Source organism: Ictalurus punctatus, chromosome 18 (assembly GCF_001660625.3).
Source record: "Ictalurus punctatus breed USDA103 chromosome 18, Coco_2.0, whole genome shotgun sequence".
NCBI lineage: Eukaryota > Metazoa > Chordata > Actinopteri > Siluriformes > Ictaluridae > Ictalurus > Ictalurus punctatus.
Genome location: NC_030433.2, coordinates 2,196,719 through 2,206,502, shown reverse-complemented (window position 1 = coordinate 2,206,502; position 9,784 = coordinate 2,196,719). Strand labels below are relative to the sequence as shown.

Sequence of the window (9,784 nt, the reverse complement as noted above, 5' to 3'; positions counted from 1 at the left end):
ACGCATATACACACACACATCAAACACACGGGCTTCTATAGGAGAACTATTTTAGCCCAGCTTCGAACTCCACTTCTTTTTTTGTCTCTCTCAACCACTTGAGGAACAATGAAGTGCAGGCGTCACTAGATAAATCACTGACGCTCAGGAAGTCCTAGCTTCCGTTTATTTCCACTCCTTCTTCCTTAAACCCCCTCCTCTCTCCAAGTCTAGTCCTCCATCCCTCCACCCCTCCCTCGTTCCCTCCCTCTGTCACCGCTATCTGTTTCCCCATCTGTTCACAGAGGAAATGCAGATTGATGGGTTTTGTCCGATGATATTGCTTCAGACTAAAATTAGCAACTTAATCAGCAGCCGGAAAAGGAGTAACTTCGCTGATCACGTGTGTTCTTATGTAATATGATGATAAGCACGTTTTCAAAGTTTTCCTCACGTGCTTTTCATGTTTTTTTTTTTGTTTTTTTTGTTTTTTCTGTCATCACAAGCTCATGATTTTGGTAAGTAAATTTTGTTGGAAAAAATCACTAAGAGGACTAGATCTTTCACCCATTCTGATTTTTGATGTGAACATTAACATTAACTGCATTATGCTTCTGCCACATGATCGACTGATCGGATCATTACATGAATGAGTAGTGGTGCAGATGTTCCTATTAATGTGGCTGTCGAATATATGGATGTATGTAACGTAAAAATTACTTTATGTATTTATTTGATTTTTTTTTCAAGTGATGACAGCAAGTACGTCTGGAAATTTATGGTTATCATTCATTCATTCTTCCTCAATAATCACTTTTTCCTGCTCAGGGTCGGGATGGATCCGAAGCCTGTCCCCGGAACTCTGGGCACAAAGCGGATACGAACCTTTTATGGGGTGCTAGTCCATTACAGGTCCATACTTGTAAATGCAATGACTAGACAGGTGTGTATGTGTATTGGGCAATCATGGGCAAAAGTGAACTTGTACTAGTACGTGAAAGTGTGTAGGTGAGCGAGTGATTCATTCCTTGACATTTTACAAAACAGGAAAAGACCAACCTTGTGCTTGCCAAAGCATGAGTAAATACACACACACACACACACACGCCTAACTGTTTCCAGTCACATGTCTACACATGATAAATACGATTTTCTCTTTTGAGAAACGATTTAAAAAGCTCTAACATGCAATAATATATATAAATAGACGTGAGGCTAGATTTAGAATGAGGGATGGAAATTTTATGATCATTTGTCATCATGTGAAAACTGGAAAAAAGGAAAATCCTAACGTCACTCTTAATACATGATTGACTTCAGGCATTCATATCCCTAAGATAAGTTTCATAAGATGATGTGTGTTGGGGGGGGACCCCAAAACAATCAAATAATAACATGGTATCTGGACTGTATTATGTCTTGATGTGTCTGTTCTTAGATTTCAGAGAGCGTATCCAGGTCTGTATTCACAAAGCAAATTAAGAGGTTGATAAATGTCAGTTTAGATAACCCTTTTCCACCAACATCCAACTGTCACGTCTCCTCTTCCCCGTAAAAAAAAAAAAAGAAAAGAAAAATGAATCTTCTTGTGTCTATTAATTCTTCATAAACCTATTCGTGTGAAACATCAGGGACAGGAGGATGATGTTATCACCAGCTGAGCTGAAGAAGAAGAATAAAAAAGAAGAGCTGTAAACACTTAATGTAAGTTTGCTCATGTAAGTTTTTGGGTTTTTTTTTTTTTTTTTTTACACTGTTAAGTACCCCTTAACTATCCAAAGATCTCTTGAAGAATCCTTAACAGATTAAGGGTTGTTGTTTTTTCTATGAGCGCACTGACATTTGACTAAGATGAACATAAACAGGGAGAAATCTGACCGTGGATAAGTTTACACTATTCCAAAAGGGTTCCTCTGAGGTTCTTGGAGTAGCTGAACCCCTATCTGAAAAGGAAATCCTCTGTTGTAGGGTTCTCTTCATGTGTCCTTATGCGATTTGTTTATACACGCGTCAGTACACATCTAAGCAAATGGCTGTGTTAAAACGTCACATGGAGGGTTACTCCACAAATAGCTGGCCGAGCTGGTTAGATGAGTGTTTCGTGCTACAGAGCTAAACCAGCAAGAGAGGAAAGATACAGGAGAATTTGATTGTGATGTCATTTTTATCCCAACTGAGAAATTCGTTAGAAAAGATGGCAGAGAATTGATTCGGGGTTTGTTTCTGACCAAGGTGACCACAAACAAGACGTACTCTCTTGGCAGTCTTATGATGCCCAGACACATGGCCTAATTGGATCTTAAGTGCATGTACAGAAGAGATCATGGTTCTCAGGATCTTCATTTTGAGGATATTTTTGGACCTGGCTTGCTCTAACATGCCAGATTCCAAGTGATTATCCAACCCAACAGTCAGGTGTAGGCTGAGTCAGGAGGGAAAACCCAACATGGACTGATCTGATCTGCCATTTTAGCTGTGAGACCTTCCAAAGTCATATATATATATTGTACAAGTAAACTGGAAAACAAGAAAATTAAATACAACTCTTAATTTAGATTGGTAAAAGAAAAAGAAAGGTGGTGAATAACTACCAATTTTGTAAATAATTCTGTGGGTATCTTTAATGATCTTTTATGTACTTTATTTCACTTCAAAATGAGCGGGAAATATCATTCTAATATGTTTACACGATGCGTGATGTTGCAATACAGCAAAAAAGAGAAATAAACAACAGGAGGGGGTGTGAATACTTTCTGGAGGCACTGTACATATTGTTAACATTTTCATGTGTGGTATGAAATATAGATTAGTAGCATTATAAAATCACCTCTACACAAAAAAAAATAGCATTATCAGCATACTCTATTGTTCTTACCATGCGCTTGGTCATTTTCACACTTGCGTTTTTTTGTTGTTGTTGTTGTTGTTGTTGTTTTTTTCCAGATTTGGGGTCTCAGAAGTTTGGTGGACATGACCCCTGGACCTGTTTAAAATGGTGGGTTCCTTTCAACTCAACTGTGTTTCGGCCTGTATCTGGTATGGAAGCTATCCATAACATAGGGTGACCATACGTCCTCTTTTTCCCAGACATGTCCTCTTTATCGGACCTTCAAAAAACATCTGATTGGGATTTCTAAAATTTGAGAAAATGCCAGGGATTTGGCTTTAGTTTCATTATAATGTGCTTATGGTCTTATTACCCGGCCATTCAACTGTGTAAATAATTGCAGAAGGTACACTCGTGACATCTATTATTTTATTTTATTCCATGGACATTCAAAAGTATGTAGGAAAAATGTCAAACTTGGGTAGAGTGAAACCAATTTTATTTATTTATATATATAGATATATATATATATATATATCTATATATATATTTATATATATAGATATATATATATATATATATATATATATATATATATATATATATATATATATATATATATATATATATATATAGTGCCCTGCGATGGATTGGCCCCCTGTCCAGGGTGTACCCCGCCTTGTGCCCGATGCTCCCTGGGATAGGCTCCAGGTTTCCTCGTGACCCTGAAAAGGATAAGCGGTATAGAGGATGGATGGATGGATGGATGGATGGATGGATATATTTATATGATGCTAAGAGTGTGACTTTTAGTGTATTTCAGTGTATTAAAGTTTGCATTCATAGTAACGCTGTTTTTGAGCAGTGGGGGGAAAAAATGGTGTCTGCTTTTTGGAAAACCAGAATATGGTCACCCTACATAACATGATTACTGTAGTTCAACTTGTTACATTACTTTCGGTTTGTACTTTCACAATGCCACGGAAAGGGATATTATGTTTGTTGACGTACTGCCAAACCACACTGGAGCACTGTAGTTAGCTTATCTTTGTGGTGTGAGTTCTAGTACTGAGAGAAAAAATACATGTCTTTTGCCAGCCTAATGCATGGCTGAAAATCTTTGTGTATGGGTATTCCTGCAAATAAAAAGAGCGGCGTTCATTCTTTTAAACAGCAAACGGGTGAAACTAGTGTTACTAAATTCTTTTCTTCACATTCCCCAGCATGTCAGGAAGTTTGGGTCAGAGCACAGGGTCAGCCATGATACAGCGCCCCCTGGAGCAGAGAGGGTTAAGGGCCTTGCTCAAGGGTCCAACAGTGGCAGCTTGGCAGTGCTGGGGCTTGAACCCCCGACCTTCCGATCAGTAACCCAGAGCCTTAACCGCCAAGCCACCACAGAAGCTGCATTAGAATCTACATTAATTATTTTCATAGAAATAAATGTAGTGAAGTGGCATCAGGCCCTGACTCGGCCTCCGTTACTCCACTATTTCTAACTATTCATTAACAGAGAAATGACAAAACCAGTGTGATTTATATGAGCTGTTCTCACAATGGCCTTGGCCCGGAGAAAAAAAACGAAGGATCTCCCTTCCAGAGGAAAAAAAAAAAATGTAGACAAGGAAAGAATGAAGAAAATATGGAAGGAATCTCCTCCCAGGTCAAACCACAATGGTGGGAAAAGTTTGACTTACTCCAAAAGAGAGAGATTTGTCTAAAAAGTTAGCGTTCTTCCTTTTCTTCTTTATCCGAGTCTAATTGCTTTACTCTGTTGGAAATAAACAAAGCTGCTTTTGTATAATGTGAACGCTTCAAAATAACCTTAGGGATGTGGTGTGTGTGTGTGTGTGCGTGTGCATGCTGGCTAATAAGAAGCAGCTCAGTGTGAAATGTAACAGCTGGATGCACATAAAACTTCAAAGCTAGGCTTAATCAGAGATGTTACTATTTCTGGAGCGAAACATAAAAATTTGCTCTTCCTGATGAAAATCCGCTATGTGCGGAGGTGGAAAGTACTTAATTACTTTGTTACTCTGATTAAGTGTAATTTTAGGTGATTTGTACAAAAATACTATAGTTAAGTTAGATCTTTGGTGACATGCTACTTGAGTAAATGTAGAAGCTCCTATTTACTTTTCTACTTGAGTTAAAGTACAAAAGAACATGCTTTTGACTGCGCTGAAAATGAAATGTACTGAAATGTAAATAAAATGAGTTATTTTATTTTGATGATCAGTTTTGAAGAAATCCAAGATGGTACTTTTCAACCGCATGCGGTGCGAATATCTCCTTCCACTACCTTTGCTAGTGCCACGCCTCTCGAGGGGAGTGTCTGTCTCCGATGTAGGACGTGAATGAACCTGTCAAACATTAAACTATGCATTTCAATTAAATTAGCATTTTTAAGTTGGCTACCCTCATAAATGTAGTTGTAAAAAGGCATTCTAAGCTAAATGTTTAAACATTTGCCTAGGCGATGAAATGTGTTTGTTCCCTTCTTCTTCTGATAGTGATGTGTACGCTCTGCTCTAAGTCCCAGGATTTACGGCCATTTGATAACAATTCATTTGTTTTTCTCATGTCAAGTTGCCTTTCACGTGTAGGCCTCAGTTCAGTGTTCCTTTTCAAGTCACATTAAGATAAATACCAGGAAGGGTCATTCCATGTTTTATAAATGTCATAACAGTGTCATAAACAGAGCTGTGGTGTTGTTTCTCCTAACAACTGAACCCAACTGAACACTGTACTTCCATATTTAGATAAAATCTATTCACATATACCAACTGTACACCTGGACCAGCATGATAGATCAGGCTGGTTCTTCAAATCCGTCCCTCAAGGTCTACTGTCCTGCAGAGTTTACCGCCAATCTCAAACTCGAAATTTTTACAGTAGAATGCTATTATAGAGGACTTATTTCTGTCAAAATTTCAGCTTTGTATCTGGTCCCCCACCGGGGATATTTAACATGAAAATGAGGACTTTTTAAAAAAAAAAAAACATTGCACTTTCTCACGCCCATAAAACAAGAGAAGTTTTAAACCTGAAATGTTCTGCATGCATACGTACCTAGGTACTCCTTAAAAATTTAAGACTGAGACTTGAACCCTTCCCAGTATAAATTGACCCTAAATGTGGAAATGTGAGCAATCTTTAGCATTACATTTGGACTTAAATTCTAAATCTAAGGAACAAGAATGCGCAAAATGTTTATATATGCCCACATACCTTGTAACATGTTCCAAGGAGCTAGGCCCATCTTGAGCCGAGATATTAAGGTTTACGTAAACAGCTGTATAACCAAAATTTGTTGTGTGCCATGACACAAAGATGGCCGTCGTAATTAAACAAACTATTCCAATTATTGAACCATTGAGATGGAATGACCCAGAAATAAAAGCTGAAATTCTAAACTCTCTTCTCATAATCGTCTTTTGATCTCAAACCCAAATGGTAGTAGAATTTTAGACCCTTCTCTCGGTAGATCTATGTATAGTCACATTTTTTTAAATCAAATTTTGATCTCTTTTGGTGGAAACATAATTTTAGGGATTCGTCTGTTTGTGAATGATTTGTTTTGGGGGTTTTTTGGGGGTGAATATAAATGATCATATAGACATAGTATTATCAACCCATGAAAGTTGATTATGGTAAGAAATATGAAGTGACCACAACCATAGTCTAATGCTCCATTCAAGTGACTTCAACATTTTCGAGTCAGAACAAAAACATTTTAGATTTCTCAACATTAGTTTTCCAGTCCAAAATGAAATGTTACAGAAGAATGTTTGTATGTCAGTAAAGAAAGCAGCATTTTATTTAAGAGACCACTTTTCAGAAAAAAAAAAAAAGAAAAAACATAATGAAGGTCATTGGGTTTTGCTGTAAAAAAAAAAAAAAATGAAACAAGTGCAACAGTCAAGGTCTCTAGAAGAACTGGATCTGGTTCTGCAAGATGCTCAGTAAAACCTACAGCTCATTTCCCTATAAAACTGCACACGTTGTACCTACGACTACTATTTTTTTAAGCAAAAGGTTGTCGCACCAAATATTTACTTTGTCTCATTTATTACCGTTTTCTGCTTTTTATAGTATTTTATATATATATATATATATATATATATATATATATATATATATATATATATATATATATATATACACACAAACATTTAATTTCATTATTTTTGATGGCATGGTTCTCTACAGCATTGGCACCCTGTCCAGGGTGTACCCCGCCTTGTGCCCCATGCTCCCTGGGATAGGCTCCAGGTTTCCCCGTGTCCCTGAAATGGATAAGCGGTATAGAAGATGGATGGATGGATGGATGGATGGATGGTTCTCTACAGCATGTGCCTAAGACTTTTCCACAGTACTGTATATCTAGAGCTCATATGCTTGTAATTAGCTGATATTCTAGCAGGCTTTAACTAGCTATCAAATAAAGTGCAATGTTATGTTTGGTTTTATTTGACACCTATTTTTGTACACTGTCCCAAACAATACGTAATGGAAGTCTTATTCACAACAGTTACTTGTCAAAAACAACTAGGTCACGTGAGCATTTATGATTCAGCCAGTAAGGGGTGAGCGGGCAGGTCAAACTGGTTAAGCATTTACCCAGATTATTTCATTATAGGACATAAGCTGACTTTCTTTTGTTTTTATAATTGTGTGTCGTCAGAGGCAGCTGTAACATACGTCACCTCGCTCAGGTGCGAACACAGCCTTCTCATGATATTAATGCTTCCTTGTTCTCAAAGCATCCAAACCCAAGCCTTTATTCCCCACATATGCATTTCAATGACCACGCTCTTTGAGCATCATATCTGACTGCACTCTCTTGCGTACATGGCAGTAAATACCACCCCACTTTTGGCATGTCCTATGAGATCCCGGTCTTGATGCCCCTCCTGTTCGTATCTGTATTCGTATTCATTTAGAACACATTATGTCTTCATTCTGAATAATATGTTCATAAATGCGTATGTATATGCTATATTTATGTGTTTATTCGGATGTTTTAATTCCTGTTCTGTTTCTCTATTAGCCACTCCTACATATTTTAAAAGACTAGTTGGTATAGGTTTTGGGTAAAATTAAAGGAAGACAATGTAAGCAGGACGAAGAGAGAAACAGTTATCTTACCATCGGACTCTTAGGCTTGAACATTGTGTTTTAAGACATGTAAGCTTTCACAAGTGAAACTGGAGCTTTAGTTATCAGGTGTTTAAGAACATAGGCTTCAGGAATTAAAATGATTTTTTCCGTCTGTTTTTGTGTATTTTGTGTGTGTGTTTGAATGAAGCTGCATTTGTTTATGGATTTCTAGCCTCGCTCGTGCCTTAATGAGTAAGAACTTCATCTCCTGCATTATAGAGTAGATACAAGGAAAGGCCATCTTGGACCTTGTCTCTAAAGAGGTGCTGATGCATTTTCAGCATCCTTAGTAACTGCCTGGTCAGGGACCAGTGCTATAAATAGGGCTACAATTTGGTTATATTTTGAGTAACAGAGCCAACTAAATTCATTCCAAAATATTGTGGGCGGGTACAGATAAAAAATAATAACTAAATTAAAAAGAAAACAGTCCCGTGCATATTTCTTGAGAAGTGTTACAGCCGGCTGTTCCAGAATTTCCGGTTCAGTTTAGTTTTTTTCTATTTCGCGCATGTACAGTAGGCCTACACACCGTCACAGATAAGCAAAAGAATCAACAAATTTGATTTCACAACATTTAGCTTTGTTACAACAGAGCTTAGGCAGGAAGGGTGGAATCAGACATTAGTGGAACTCCAGTCCTGTGGACACAACTATATGATTGCCATTCCTGAGCTGCTCCCTTCAAGATTGGCACAAAATAAGGAAACATAGAAGATAGATGTCTTATGCTGCTTTCTGAATGGGACAGACTTCTATCAAGAGCAGATGACGATCCCGCCCACAAATCTCCTCCCACAATCACTGCATGTGTTCTATGACAATAAAAAATCATTCAGAAAGAGGTGGAATCATAGTTGTTTACTAAGGAAAGAAATGCTATGTCAATTTAAAAACTCGCTTTGTTATTGAGAGAAAGGCCCAGAGGTCTTAATGAGATTCATGTTGATGCAATTATAGTAATAAGTATAATAACTAGAGTAACGTTTGCTAAAGTAATTACAGTGACCTCAGACCACTGCAGAGCTTGACCAAACAGAACAATTTTATCTTGGAAAGATAATAATAAAAAAATTTAAAAGAGTAAAAAGAAGCACAGAGGGAAAACGTAAAGGAACAGCTTTACCTTTGACTGTTACAAAGCGGTGACATTCCAAAAAATGCTAACTAAGCACGTCGTTAAAGAAAACTTCATCATATCAACAATTAAGCGTATTTTTAATCCATTTATTTGGAGCGTCTAGCGTAGAGAATTAGCTGTCACTGTGGACACATTAATGTAAGCTATTAGAACAAGCATATGAATATAAGTCTGTGATATTCCTCGCAGTCTGATCTAAGCTGAACTAATCAGATTTGAGAATTCAACATCTTAACATCCCGGCTTGGGGGCACGGTGGATCAGTGATTAGCACGTTCGCCTCCGGGGGTCGAGGGTTTGATTCTAATCTCGGCCTTGTGTGTGCGGAGTTTGCGTGTTCACTCCGTGCTGCGGGGGTTTCCTCCGGGTACTCCGGTTTCCTCCCCCAGTTCAAAGACATGGTAGGCTGATTGGCGTGTCTAAAGTGTCTGTAGTGAATGAATGGGTGTGTGAGTGTGTATGCGAGTGTGCCCTGCGATGGACTGGCACCCTGTCCAGGGTGTACCCCGCCTTGTGCCCGATGCTCCCTGGGATAGTCTCCAGGTTTCAAGGATTCAAGGATTAAGTGGTATAGAAGATGGATGGATGGATGGATGGATGGTTCTTGTGTGATTTCTTCATGATGATTCGTCCAATCTCAGTGATCTCTCAAGCGATAACTATAATTCCTGTTAATT

At 38.1% G+C, this 9,784-nt stretch overlaps 1 long non-coding RNA gene across 2 annotated transcripts; it reads left to right on the top strand.

Moving 5' to 3' along the window:
* The first annotated feature begins 261 nt into the window (after positions 1 to 261).
* LOC108279182 (uncharacterized) lies at positions 262 to 8,132 on the top strand. Of its 2 annotated transcripts, XR_008398269.1 has the most exons (5): positions 262 to 497; positions 808 to 922; positions 1,611 to 1,683; positions 2,923 to 2,974; positions 7,016 to 8,132. It is a non-coding gene; the product is annotated as an uncharacterized LOC108279182 (long non-coding RNA). The 2 variants fall into 2 exon arrangements; XR_001815470.3 differs by lacking the exon at positions 7,016 to 8,132 and having other exon boundaries at positions 2,923 to 3,293.
* The last annotated feature ends 1,652 nt before the right edge of the window (positions 8,133 to 9,784 follow it).